At 43.9% G+C, this 12,006-nt stretch overlaps 1 protein-coding gene across 3 annotated transcripts in view; it reads left to right on the top strand.

The window, feature by feature from the left end:
* The first annotated feature begins 1,185 nt into the window (after positions 1-1,185).
* The window catches only part of EXD1 (exonuclease 3'-5' domain containing 1), a 1,277,614-nt gene continuing 1,266,793 nt past the window's right edge, over positions 1,186-12,006 (top strand). The window contains exon 1 of one of the 3 annotated variants that reach the window (XM_069638368.1): positions 1,186-1,381. The gene's annotated coding sequence lies outside the window, so the exon portion shown is untranslated. Of the gene's footprint in view, positions 1,456-3,289; positions 3,369-12,006 lie in introns of those variants that run through there. The other 2 variants (XM_069638367.1, XM_069638369.1) reach the window with 2 other exon arrangements.

Genomic DNA, 12,006 nt, shown 5'->3' with positions numbered 1-12,006 from the left:
AATGGATAAAGATTTTTGTGACCTATACACTTTTGGGAATCCCCTGAAGCCTTGTGTAGCACGCCGGAAACTGTTTTAAAGAGAGAAGAAATATCCAGAGTTTGTTTCTTATATGTGTATATTTGTTTCTAGGATAAGATTTCTGAAGGGCCAGCAAGGCGTGTGGATCGTAAACTGAAACCTGGCCATGTATGTGTGGAAAAACTGTTATACGCTATGCTGAAAGAGCGGATATCGCCCCAGATACCCTGAAATATCTACAGATACCTACCCCCCCGACCAGAGCCGTTTTGTATAAGTTTGATGTGTATAGGTAGCATATGTACCAACACTTGGCTCCCGGTATTGGATGAATACTGGCATCTGTACAAATATGATATGGGTTCTTTATACCGGTTCTACATTATTTCGCCGAACGTAATTTCATTGTGGGACATTTCATCGCCAGAACACTCATCGCCAAAAACCCTGTTTTTTGTTATTTTTTTATTTGTGGGGGGGTTCCCCCCAGACCCCCTCTACTTTAATAATGATACCCCAACCCCTACAAAGCAACCCCCAATTTTTTTTTTTTAAAAAAAAGGGTTTTTGCAGATGAGTGTTTTGGCGATGAAATGTCCCACGATTAAATTTCGTTCGGCGAAATGCGTGTATACCCTTTATACCTACACCCTAGAGAGGTATTACATCAGCTTTTGAATCAATTGTATGAACATTACTTTAGCATTAAAGGATACGTTTTACAGGACCGCGAATTGTATGAACTTTTAAATGTCTCAAGTGTTTTATGCATACAGTGTTATATGCGGAGGGAACGGGGGATTTTGGCCAAAAGTGGATGAGTTGACTTGTATGCAATCCCATTATACTAGTAACTCCAGCCACACACCCCAAACACACACACTCTGCGCATGTAAAACAAGTATTCCCCTCTGCAAAGGACAACCTGCCCGACCCGTGCACATGACAACTGCACAAAGTCCCCATCACACAGGATCGATCACTCCTGTACACAGCACTAAGTTCCAAATCATTCTACTACCTCCAATCTGCTGTAATCTACAAATCCCAAACACCCCTTATCGCAGAACAAATTGACACCCAACAGAAGGAAACAAATATTTCCCTGTTCTGCAAAGGACCACAAGTCCGAAATTGAAACATTCACCAGGAAATTCCTGCACCGTCTTTGTTATCCTCTAATCGGCAACCTCTGTAGGCACGTGTTATTCAAATCTCAAAACGGCGAGGAGGTCGCGAAGGCTAATGCGCTAGCGTGGACTACAGAGTTACGACTACAGAGTTACGTCCACGGCCTGAACGTAACGCGCAACCAAGTGAAGCCACTACTCTTTGGGACCGGCCTGGGTGGGTCTTCTCGGTAGGTCACTAAAACCGGACCTGTTTAACTGCAGTTGTGTCCGGCTACAGTGGGGAAACCGAAATATATTCCAGGTGCGTTACTTGAACCGTGATTTTAGAGATGTCATGTGTCCAAATGTTTGTTGTGTACACCTGATAACAACGGACGGCAGGGGAGGGTTTGGGACTGGCGGAGTTTTGCTTGGTTTGTAAAATATTCGGGGCTGCGGCGCTATAATGCCGGGACTAGATAGCCTTTTGGTTGTTTTCCCTCAGCTTCTATCCGGGGCTATAACCGAAACACCTGAGGCTAGGACTCCTCTCCCCACTCCCCAGCGACGCCTGCCTGTGTATCCTTTCTCTGTGGTAATGTGTCTGCTGACACACGTATTAATATATTTCTTTATTGTAATCTGGACGTCCAGGTTAATTGTTTCCGGGAAGTGATCTCATCTAGACCGAGTGCTGGATATTTGTGGCCAAGTTAACCTGGTATCTTCGCAGAATCATTCATATACGTTTAAGGACACTTCTTTGGAGAATGGCAGGCTTCGCTTGAATGAATACAGATATGATTTACTTGCTCTGAAATGTTTAACTTCGAAAGCTTTGAGAAGAAGTCATTATATGTGCACAGCCACGGACCACGATTGTTTTGAGAACGTTTTTACGTTGGGTCTTTTCCTGGATACAGGGATCATTACAGCGAATTGCAGGTACAATTAGTACATGCCTATCTTTAGTTATCTCATCAAGTAATTCTTATTGTTGCAAATACATCTCATTATAAACTGATTCTTACCTGATTCTAACTTTACACAGCATGTACAGTGGGAGTTTATCAGTGCTGAGCGCGCAGATGTGAGTCTTTCATCTCTCTTTGTGTTGCACAGGTTTCTATATGCTTGCCTTTTGGCTTTCTTTTATCTCCACCGCACAAACCACTTAAAACAAACATTGGTAAAGCCAATACCAATGTTTTGTTTAAGGATGCGCTAGTAGGTAAGTGGTTGAACATAGTTGAGTTGGTGGATGGATGAGTGGGGGAATTGTGTTGTATTAATGGTTGAGTGGTTGAATGCGTTTAGCTGGATGGGTGGGCGAGCATCATTGCATGAATGGCCGATTGAATGGGTAATTTAAGGTTGAGTGGGTGAGTTTAGTTAGAAAGGTGAATATATTATGAGTGGTTGAATATCTTATGTGTGGATGGAATGCTGGTTGAATGAATAGGTGGGGGAGTAAGAATGGGTTGTTGAGTGGGTCACTGGTTGTTAGAGTGGATTGATTAGGGGATGAATAAGGTTGGAAGGGTGCATGAATGCACAGACTAATAATACAGGTGCACGATGAGTGGGGTGAATGCAGTTGTATGGGTGGGAAAATACCCCTGTTTACCTCAGTTTTGAAGTGTGGCTGTATCCCAGCAGCACACCGCTTGGAGCTGGCGCCAAGACCATGCACCATTAATCCTATGGGTGGCACATTGATCCAGGAATTGGCCTGCTGCCCTGAAATCCAGTGAAGCAAAGGAAATGGGGCTAAGTGGGGCAGCCTATCGATAGTCTGCAGAAAGGCCGCAGAGAAACTACAGTTAAGGCGGAAATCTAGAGGGTATGAAAACATTACCGGGACTACCTCAATTCTGTAGTAAATACCCTAGCCTCTGCCCAGCGAAAAGTAGTTCTTCTGTGCCGCAATTGATTTTACCTTGCACTACATTGCACCAAAATACACACTGCTGACAACCCTCTGTTTTGCTTGTGGTTTATGCTTCAACTAAGTAAGCTTTTGGAGTGCATTATTACAATGGAATGGTGATATTGAATAATCTTAGATGTGTCATTTGTCAAAAACATACACAGCATTAAATCGCCTGGCTTTTGGGGGATTTGTTTTCTAGGGAGCCAAAACAAAGCTTGAACTAGTGAAGGCGGGGTTGACGGAAGCAGATTTTTGGCTTGGAACGTGCACCCTATCACTTTTGAAGTATTGTGACCTTGAAGGTACCTCTGTTATTATTAATTATATGGGTTATACATACATTTGAGCCATTGGCTGCGAGAGTGACCAGCGCCTATTTCATCAGCTTGCAGCCTGTGGTGTGTTAATTTGGTTGGACTCTATGGCATTAACAGCTGTAAATGGAATTTGCATAGACGTACGTAGGCTTCTATAATCTTGCACTACCAGACAGGCAGGTGATCTTGGGCCTAATTGATTGAGTTAAAATCCATGCCATGTTCACTCAAGTGACGTTAAAACCACTGCGTCTATACTAACGTTTATGCTAAAGGTTTCATTTTTTACTTTTGTTTTGTTTGAATTTATGATAATTTATGGTGTTTCATTCTAGTATTCTTGTATTGATTACACTAATGTTTTAGTGCTTTTTTTTAGCAGAGGTTTATATTGTTTTCATCGTGCTTGTTTTTTCTAATCAAATGTCTAAAAGCAAAGCAATAAAAAGCTTTGCCTAGCTCAAGCTATTAAGAGGTCTACTATGTTTTAATCCCCCACTCTCCATACAGGACGACAATGTTTTGATGAGTGAGATTGAATTCTGACTTTTCAATCTGGGGGGAAAAACAGCCAGGGAGTTTTAATTCAGAAGCCATGAAACCTGTGACTTTGGAAGCTCAATATTTCCCAGTCCAAGCTAAAAGGGGAACTCTTTGTGCACGCTACCTTGAATTTTGTGGGATTGAAGTTAAGTGAAAAGGGCCCAACAAATAGGTCTATTTTCAATTTTAGTAATACTTGTAGTTCCACTGCTAGAGGAAGAGATGATTGGCCCAATATGAAATTTGCAGGGAGGCAGACCAAAAAGGTGGCAGTCATTTTTTAATTGTGGTTGAAGTTGATGTTGTGAATCAGGTGTTAGATTTATGGGAGGCTCCAGCACCAATCCTCCGAAGATGCTGATATCTGTCCTCCGGCTCTGGAAGCAGTCGCTTCCTGATAACCAAAGCCTGTTGCCTAAATTAAGAATGGGCACTAACCCCTTTAAGGGATTCAAGATGCAGGTCTCGAAGGTCAGCATCAGCTTTAGTGAGTCAATGTTCTCCCTCAGCAGCTGTGCCAAGTAAAATGTAAAAGTTCCAGACAGTGATCAGGGGAAGGCTGGGAGATAGACCAACTTGCCAGAAGGAGAAATGTTCAAATCAAGTCTGAGAAGGATGGCAGAGATCAAACTACTGTGGTAAGGATCAGGCTAATGTAGTGAGGTCGAGCAACGACACGCAACCCTTTTAAAAATGGCTCAGCCCCAGCTTTATTTAATTATCTTTCTGGAAAGTGGTTAGACCAAACCACTATAGGATCTACTGGAGAAACTCCAAATGGAAAACTCACTGTGGTATCAATGATCACAACACAAACAGTTCCAAACCCATTCTTACAAGTCTTTGCACCTCTTGGGCACACTCTGATCTACAAAGTATTTTTTTTAAAAACTTTTTTTAATTATTCCCTTTAAACAATACAAATTCAAGTCTTTGTATGTCAATTATCACATCATTAGTAACTCCTCCTCTTCCCTCCCTCCCAACTGTCCAAGTCCATACCAAACTGCCCCATAATCTGCGTGCCTCTGGAGTTCTCATGGGCTATTCATGTCCTCGCAGGAGGAACTTTCCCTTTCCGGACAAAACAGAGACACTCTGAGCGCCATCCATTGCAGAAGATTGTTGGAAGTGTCTAGTTTTTGTTGGCATTGGGCGGTCTCCCAAGCCCCCGTTTCAGCCGTCGACCATCTCCTGAGGTCTTCCCACCATTGTGTTAAACTTGGGGCTTTGGGACGTTTCCAGTTCATGGTGATGCGTCTTTTCACAAGGATGTACATTAGGTCTTTAAGTTTGTTCAGAGGCTTGTTCTTTCTGTTTCTGGGGTATCTCCCCAGGATGCACGCTTTCGGTGTCTGTACCTCTAAGGTGATGTCCGCCTCAGCCACTTTGGCTTTGATGTGTGCCCCGAAGGTTTATATTGCTGGGCATCCCCAGAACATGTGGGTCATCCCCGCCTGTGGTTCTGTGCATTTGGGTCACACTTTAGTTCCGGCTCCTCTGAATCTGGAGATAATGTCTGGAGTAGGGTATGCTCTATTAATTATATAAAATTGTATAAGCTGTAGTCGGGCATTCCTGGAATTTTTTTATGATAATGTGTTATGGCTTCCCATTCAGTGTCTTCAAACTGTAGGTTGAGTTCTGTTCCCATTTCTTCTTGCATTTGAGGTCATGCCGGGTGGTATGGTCAAGCAATGTTTCATAAATTCTGGAGGTTTAATGGCCCCCTTCCGCAGCGCCCAACAAGTTCTCAATGCACTTGTGACCTGTGTCGAGGTTCTCCGCTGTGGGCCATCGGTCTGCCAGTTTCTTAACTATAGCGTTATGCAGTAGGAACTGCCCTGTTGGTATCCCTGATGACTCCTGTAGTTCTGTAAACGTAAGGATACCCTGGTCGTCCCCCCGCCCCCCAGATCTCCCAGGGTAGCGACGCCACATGATTCCCATTTGTTCCTTATTGTCCTTTGGTCCTCTGGTCTGGTTGACATGATGGCCACGATCGGGATCTGAGGTGAGAAGGGGTCGGGTAGTACCGCAGTTTTGCAGGCATGTTTCCACATCTGGGTCCCGAGTTGGATTAGGTGTGTATTGTCGTTTTTTTCCTGGTGCGCTCCAGAGCAGGTCCCTAAGTAACAGTTGGGGGAGTGCAGCACTCCCCCCAAGTGTCGCATGAGGTGTCATCGGCCATCCACTGGATCGCATGTTTCAGTTGCCCAGCCAGGTAGGAAAGCTCAAAATTGGGGACCTTTAGACCGCCTCTGTCATAAGGTCTTTGCAGCGTTTCCAGGGCGACTGTGTCTCCCGTCTTGCCACAGGAATTTCCTGCATTGCTTATTCAAGTCTTTAAAGAATTTTTGCGGGATATTGTACGGGACATTAGTGAAGAAAGAAGTCTGGGTAGCGCCACCATCTTGAGTAGGCTTGCTCTGCCTGCAACCGAGAGCGGTAGTTTGCTCCAAAAAGCCATTGATTTCACCAAGCCTTCCTTTGCTCTGGCTGTATTCAACGCGTGTTCCGTCTTGGGGTCTCGGTGAATCGTGATGCCCAGGTATTTAAAGGAGGTGGGTTCCCATTTGAGGGCTACAGTTGGGAGGGTTTCAGCGCTGGACTTACTGAGGGCAGCTAGGGGGTACAGACAGGATTTATTGTGGTTTATCTGAATCCTAGTGTATCTGCAGAATCCCTCTAGCGTTTCCAAAATATAAAGTGGTATGTCTGCGGGGTCCTTGAGGTATAGGAGCATGTCATTAGCATACATCGAGACTAAGTGAGTTACCCTATCGAATACTATGCCTCCGTCTCCATACTCCTGTCTGAGGTATGCTGCTGCTGGTTCGATGGCTATAATATATAGCATGCGGGATAGGGGACATCCCTGCCATGTGCCACGGAATAGATTCCATTTGTCTGAGGTGTTGTTAGTGCGCACTCTGGCAGTGGGGTTGGTGTAGGTAAGCATGACCCACTTTATTTATATATTTTTTTTTTATTTACTTGTGTATAATCAAACAAGATTTTTACAAGAGCTCAAGAGAAGGAGAGTGAAAAGCATCACCAGGGGAACAAGGACTAAGCTTCCACCCATAAAGAGATGCTGCGTCAAATGGCAGTGGTCAAAGTAATTTTTTGGAATGCTAAGTTCAACAGTTTAGCTGACGCTGTATGCCATCCCCAGTAATTAAGCGGTTCCACCAGATGCCTTCATTGCTTGCAAGCGAGTTAGCAGTCAGGGAGCTGAAAAAGGCCATCCTTTCTTGGTGCAGGGCAGGACAGAGCATTAGCAGATGTCTGATGGATTCTATTTCTACAGCGTTTTTGCAAAGTCTACAGGCTTTTGTCGTGGATCCTGTCCAGATCGCCAGAATTTCCTGCGTCGGGAGAACGTTGAGACAGGCTTTTAGGAAGGTTCTCATTAAGGCTTTGTTGGGATATCGTTTGCAATATGCCATTGGTTCTTTCAATTTGTTGATGTTCGTAGGAAGATGGGCTAATAATTTATTACCAGTTGCTTTTTCGATTGTCAGGATCCAATCTGTACACTGTAGTTTGGTTTTAATCCTAACAGGATTGTACTTTAATTCTTCTTTAGTACAAGCGATTTCCTCCAATTTCAAGTTTTGGTCCTGAGCCCATTTATTCATCGTTTGGTTATTGCCCTTCTCGATCTCTTCGGCAATTATTCGATAGTTTTCTAGGCTCTCCGGATGGATGACTTTCCTGTACAGATATAGAGTTGCGATGTCCACCACCGCTTTTAGGGAGACAAGACCGAGTTCCCGTCGGATCGGGGCTACAGCAACGGAGTTAGGTAAACCCAGCACCGATCTCCAGATAAAACCTTCGAGTTTGACCCAGAGGCCCTGAGGAATAGACGGGGTGGCGTCCATGCCGTAAGTCAACGAGGGGATAATCTTGGCCTTGTAAAAGTTGATAGCTGGTTGCAGAGAGAATTTCCCGTATTTCCGATCAACAGCTCTCAATTGCGCAGCTAGATTCTTAGCCTTCGCCCATAGGTCATTTTGCAGGTTCCTGGCCCATTTTGTGCTGTCGAGTTGAATTCCGAGATACTTGAACGACTCGACCACTTCTATTTTGGTGTCGTAGAGGAGCCAATTGAAAGCCACTTTCTTTTTGGTGCCTTGTTTTTGGAGAATCATTATCTTGGTTTTCGATTTATTGATTTCCAAGTTGTTTTCGGTGGTATAGGTCGAAAGGTTGTCTAGTTGTCGTTGCAAACCGATCTGGGTCTGATCAAGCAATATTAAATCATCCGCATATAGAAGTCTAGGCACCTGAGTGTTGCCTATTTTCGGAGGAAAGGATCTGGTTTTAGATTGGGACTCTTTGAAATCTCCTAGGAATGATATGAACAGAGCAGGGGCCAGGGGACAACCCTGTTTTACTCCTCGAAAAGTCGGGATAGAGTTAGACATTAGGCCTTGATTATTTAGGCATACTTTTATACTGGTTTCGGAGTGAAGTTTGATTATTGGGTCCAAAATGGTCGCAGGACATTTCCAACACTTAAGTTTGGACCATAGTTTGGACCTGTTCACTCTGTCAAAAGCAGCCGACAGGTCAACGAACGCTAGGTAAATCCGTGAAGATCCAGTCATAACTCTGTCTTTGAGTAGGTTCAAGCACAGAATATTTGCACTTGTACTTGCATTTTTTTGGAATCCAGTTTGGAGAAAATCTGAACAGCCAGCAGTGGCTGCCCATTTGCGAAAATGATTCAGTAGGATTGTAGCAAAAACTTTTCCAATGGCATCTAACAAGGCTATTGGCCTGTAATTCGAGGGATCGTCTCTGGCTCCCTTTTTAAAAATCGGAACGATCAAAGCTTTTGACCATGAGTCCGGAATGGTTTTACTTTCTCGGCAAACTTTAAAAATTGAGCAGATAAGGTTCGCCCATTCCTCTGGATTTTGTTTGAGGTTGCAGTTAGCGAGCCCGTCAGGGCCCGGGGCTCTCGATGGTTTCAATTTCAAAATGATTGATTTGATTTCGTCGATTTCTATCTGGTCGATCCAGGCTGAATCTTTTTGTTGTTCTGGTTCGTAGGTGTTTCCTTTGACTGGCTCGAACAGTTTTCGAAAATGGTCGGTCCATTTAGCTTCTGTAACTGGGTTTATCATCAGCGAGTTTTGAAGTTTGTACGGTTTATTGATTAACGACCAGAAGTCGCGGGGCTTTTTATTTATCAGAGCCTTCAACATCGCCTCGGCGTCAAATTGGTAAAGTAACTCTCTAGAGTTTCTCAGCCATTGTTTATAGTGTCTTGTTTCTATGGCAAGGTTTTCCCAGAGTGCTGGCTGATTCTTAGTGACTGTGTCTCTCTTTAGTTTTCTTATAGATTGACGTTTGGTGACTAAGACTGTGTTGTATTCGTGGGTGTGCTGAGTGGGAGGATGAGTGCTGATTTTTCTCGGTTTCTTAAACGGAAGAAGAAGCGGAATGTAGCTCGATCTTGCCAGGTCCGTTCTAGATGTAGGATCAGACATTTGGATGGAAAAAAGGTCATCGACTTTTTGGACATCAGAATCAGAATCAGTCATACGTAAGCGGGTGTTTTGAGAATTCGTCTCAATGGCGGTGTCATAATATTGAGGTGTAGGACGATTGCTTTTGCAGAAAACATTGAGTAGATTGTGGTATACTTTGTTTTAATGACTTCGAAGGCAGTTATATTGTAAAAAACTGATTCAGAGGCAAAGATATAGTCGAGGGTAGTGGAGGACCCGCCGCGTTCCCAAGTCGGAATCAGCGAGTTTTGCTGCGTAACAGAGGCCGCATTAAGCAGATTTCTGGATTTCATGATGGTGTTCCACACCAGACCTCTAGTTGAAGCGGATGATTTTGCCGAGTCCAAACCTTCTGGTTCGCTGGATGGTAGGCAGTTAGCGTTCAGGTCTCCGCAAATCAGGATGTTTGGAGATTTATATTTAATTGCGATCTCATCGATGATGTTTGCCACTTTATCGCACATGTTCACTGTAGAGATCTTTTGCGGATTCCAATATATGTTTATGATAGCTACCCGCTCTGCTGTGTTTGAGTTGTAAAAAACAGATGTAGAATTCCATGTGGTCATCACTGCCAGAATTTCATAGCTACAGGTTATAACTTCTGTGATGGTTATGCCAGATCCTGTTTTAATCGCTGTTAGTAAGCCCGAAGAAGGACGGCCCAGAGGACCTTTAAATGCCGGGGAGATTTCGATGTGATAGCCATCTAAATCAGGTTTTTCCCGAAGCCATGTTTCCTGAAGGCATATGATGTCGTGTAAGCCAAGATCATGCGAGTCAGGCCTAGTGAGATGCACGTGCCCTCTGGTGTTCCAGGATGCTATACTTATGGTATCACTCGCGTCTATTGGGTCTGCTGAGTTGGGGGAGTGTTTCTTCATCAATGTCCGCCCAGATGGTTGCTATCTTTTGTCTCCTGATGTTAGGATAGAGCGGAACCAGGACCATTTGCTTTCCTTTGGAGTTTTTTCGGAAGCCATTGGAGACCGATCTGCATGTTTCTCTGTGGCTTTTCGAATAGGTACCGACAATCTCTCATCTTGGATACGACTTCGATGGCTTGTTGAATAGAATTGTTTATGTTCGTAATCTTGTTTGGTCTTGTCGTCCTCTCTGTAGGCTGTTTTCTCGCCTCTCCTTGTGGTGTGTCTTGAGCAAGCATTTGGAGTGGAGCCATATGGTGTAGAACTGTTGATTTTTTTGTGGTTTATTAGTAGTTAGACGTGGACTTCTTTCCCTTGTTGCTCCGTACAGGTCTTCTATTCGGGATTTATATCTATAATATCTTCTTGGGGAATGAGTGTCTTTTTCTTTTTGCCGATCGTTTCGGGTTGAGGATGTCATCTCATAGAAGTTAAAACCCAGGTGGGCAAGCTCCCCATATGTTTCTTGTGAGAGTTCGATCATCGCATGGGATTTAATGTGGAGAAAGGCTTTTGCTTTATTCATTCTGTGGTAGGGCTCTATAAGGGTAAAGTCGTCTGATTTTAGATTCTTCAGAAATTTCACCTTTTTTAATATTTTAAGGACTGTATTTCTGTTCAGGATCATATAATGGTCACTAGTGCTTTTTTGTTCAATTTTGAAGAGACGGGTCAATTCTAGACGCCGGTCACTGGTGCTTGTATGTTCCTTCCTTGGGTGGGTCACAGGAGGTGTTCTTCTGTTAGATCGATCTCTCTTAAGAGATGAATCCTTTTGCTCTTTCGGTTCAGTTACGAACGCTTTTGGTTTGGCGATTTTGTCTGCTTGTATTTTGGTTGTAGTATTAATACTTACCCCAACTGGGGTCTGGCTCGAGCTTTTCGGAGTGACTAAGGGCTGATCGATTGGTCTTGTTGGTAGCGTCGGGCTTTCTTCAATTGTGACCAAATGCTGAGTTATCTCCATCAGAGAGCTTTGTGCTAGGAACTCCTCTGTAGTTTTTGGCGACGTAGTGCAGCAAATAACTGATTTGTTAGGGTTTTGAGAACTGGAAGGCGTCTTAACAATTTCTTTCCTCAAGTCTCTTTGTTTGGTTCGTGAGGACATCAGGGGGTCCAAAGCCGAGACAGTCCGTGATCCGTTGGAGTTAGATTCGCTGACCGTGGTGATTTTTAACAAGAGCTTGTCTTTTGGATCTGATATTACTTGCTGTGCTGCAATTTCTGCTCCGTTATGATGTAAAGAAGCGGCCGCTGGATGCTGGGACGGTTGTTCCTTTTTGTTTGAAAATATCGGGGCCGCTGCGAGCGGGCTGGAACGTACTTCGGTCTGCGTGACTTTTTCGAAGGTTGTTGTCGATGGTTGGTTCAGATGCTGAATTAGACCTTCTAGTTTATTTAGATTCGAATCCCACAGTTCGTTCTGGGCCTTGTTCCTTTGATCTAAAGCTGTAATATAGCCTTCTACGAAGATCAGTTTCGAATGCATCATTGCCGTTAGTACTGAGTTGTCCTTCAGTGTATCGTTGATCGATTCGTAGAGTTTTCCGAATGGCGCTAAGGCTATTGTGATTGCAGACATGATTATAGGAAGATCAGTTTTTTTGGCTGGAGAATCCTTGTTTC

The sequence above is a fragment of the Ambystoma mexicanum genome, chromosome 14 (assembly GCF_040938575.1).
Source record: "Ambystoma mexicanum isolate Mex_15411 chromosome 14, UKY_AmexF1_1, whole genome shotgun sequence".
Classification (NCBI taxonomy): domain Eukaryota; kingdom Metazoa; phylum Chordata; class Amphibia; order Caudata; family Ambystomatidae; genus Ambystoma; species Ambystoma mexicanum.
The sequence above is the reverse complement of the archived record's forward strand: the minus strand, read 5'-3'. Positions and strand labels throughout refer to the sequence as shown.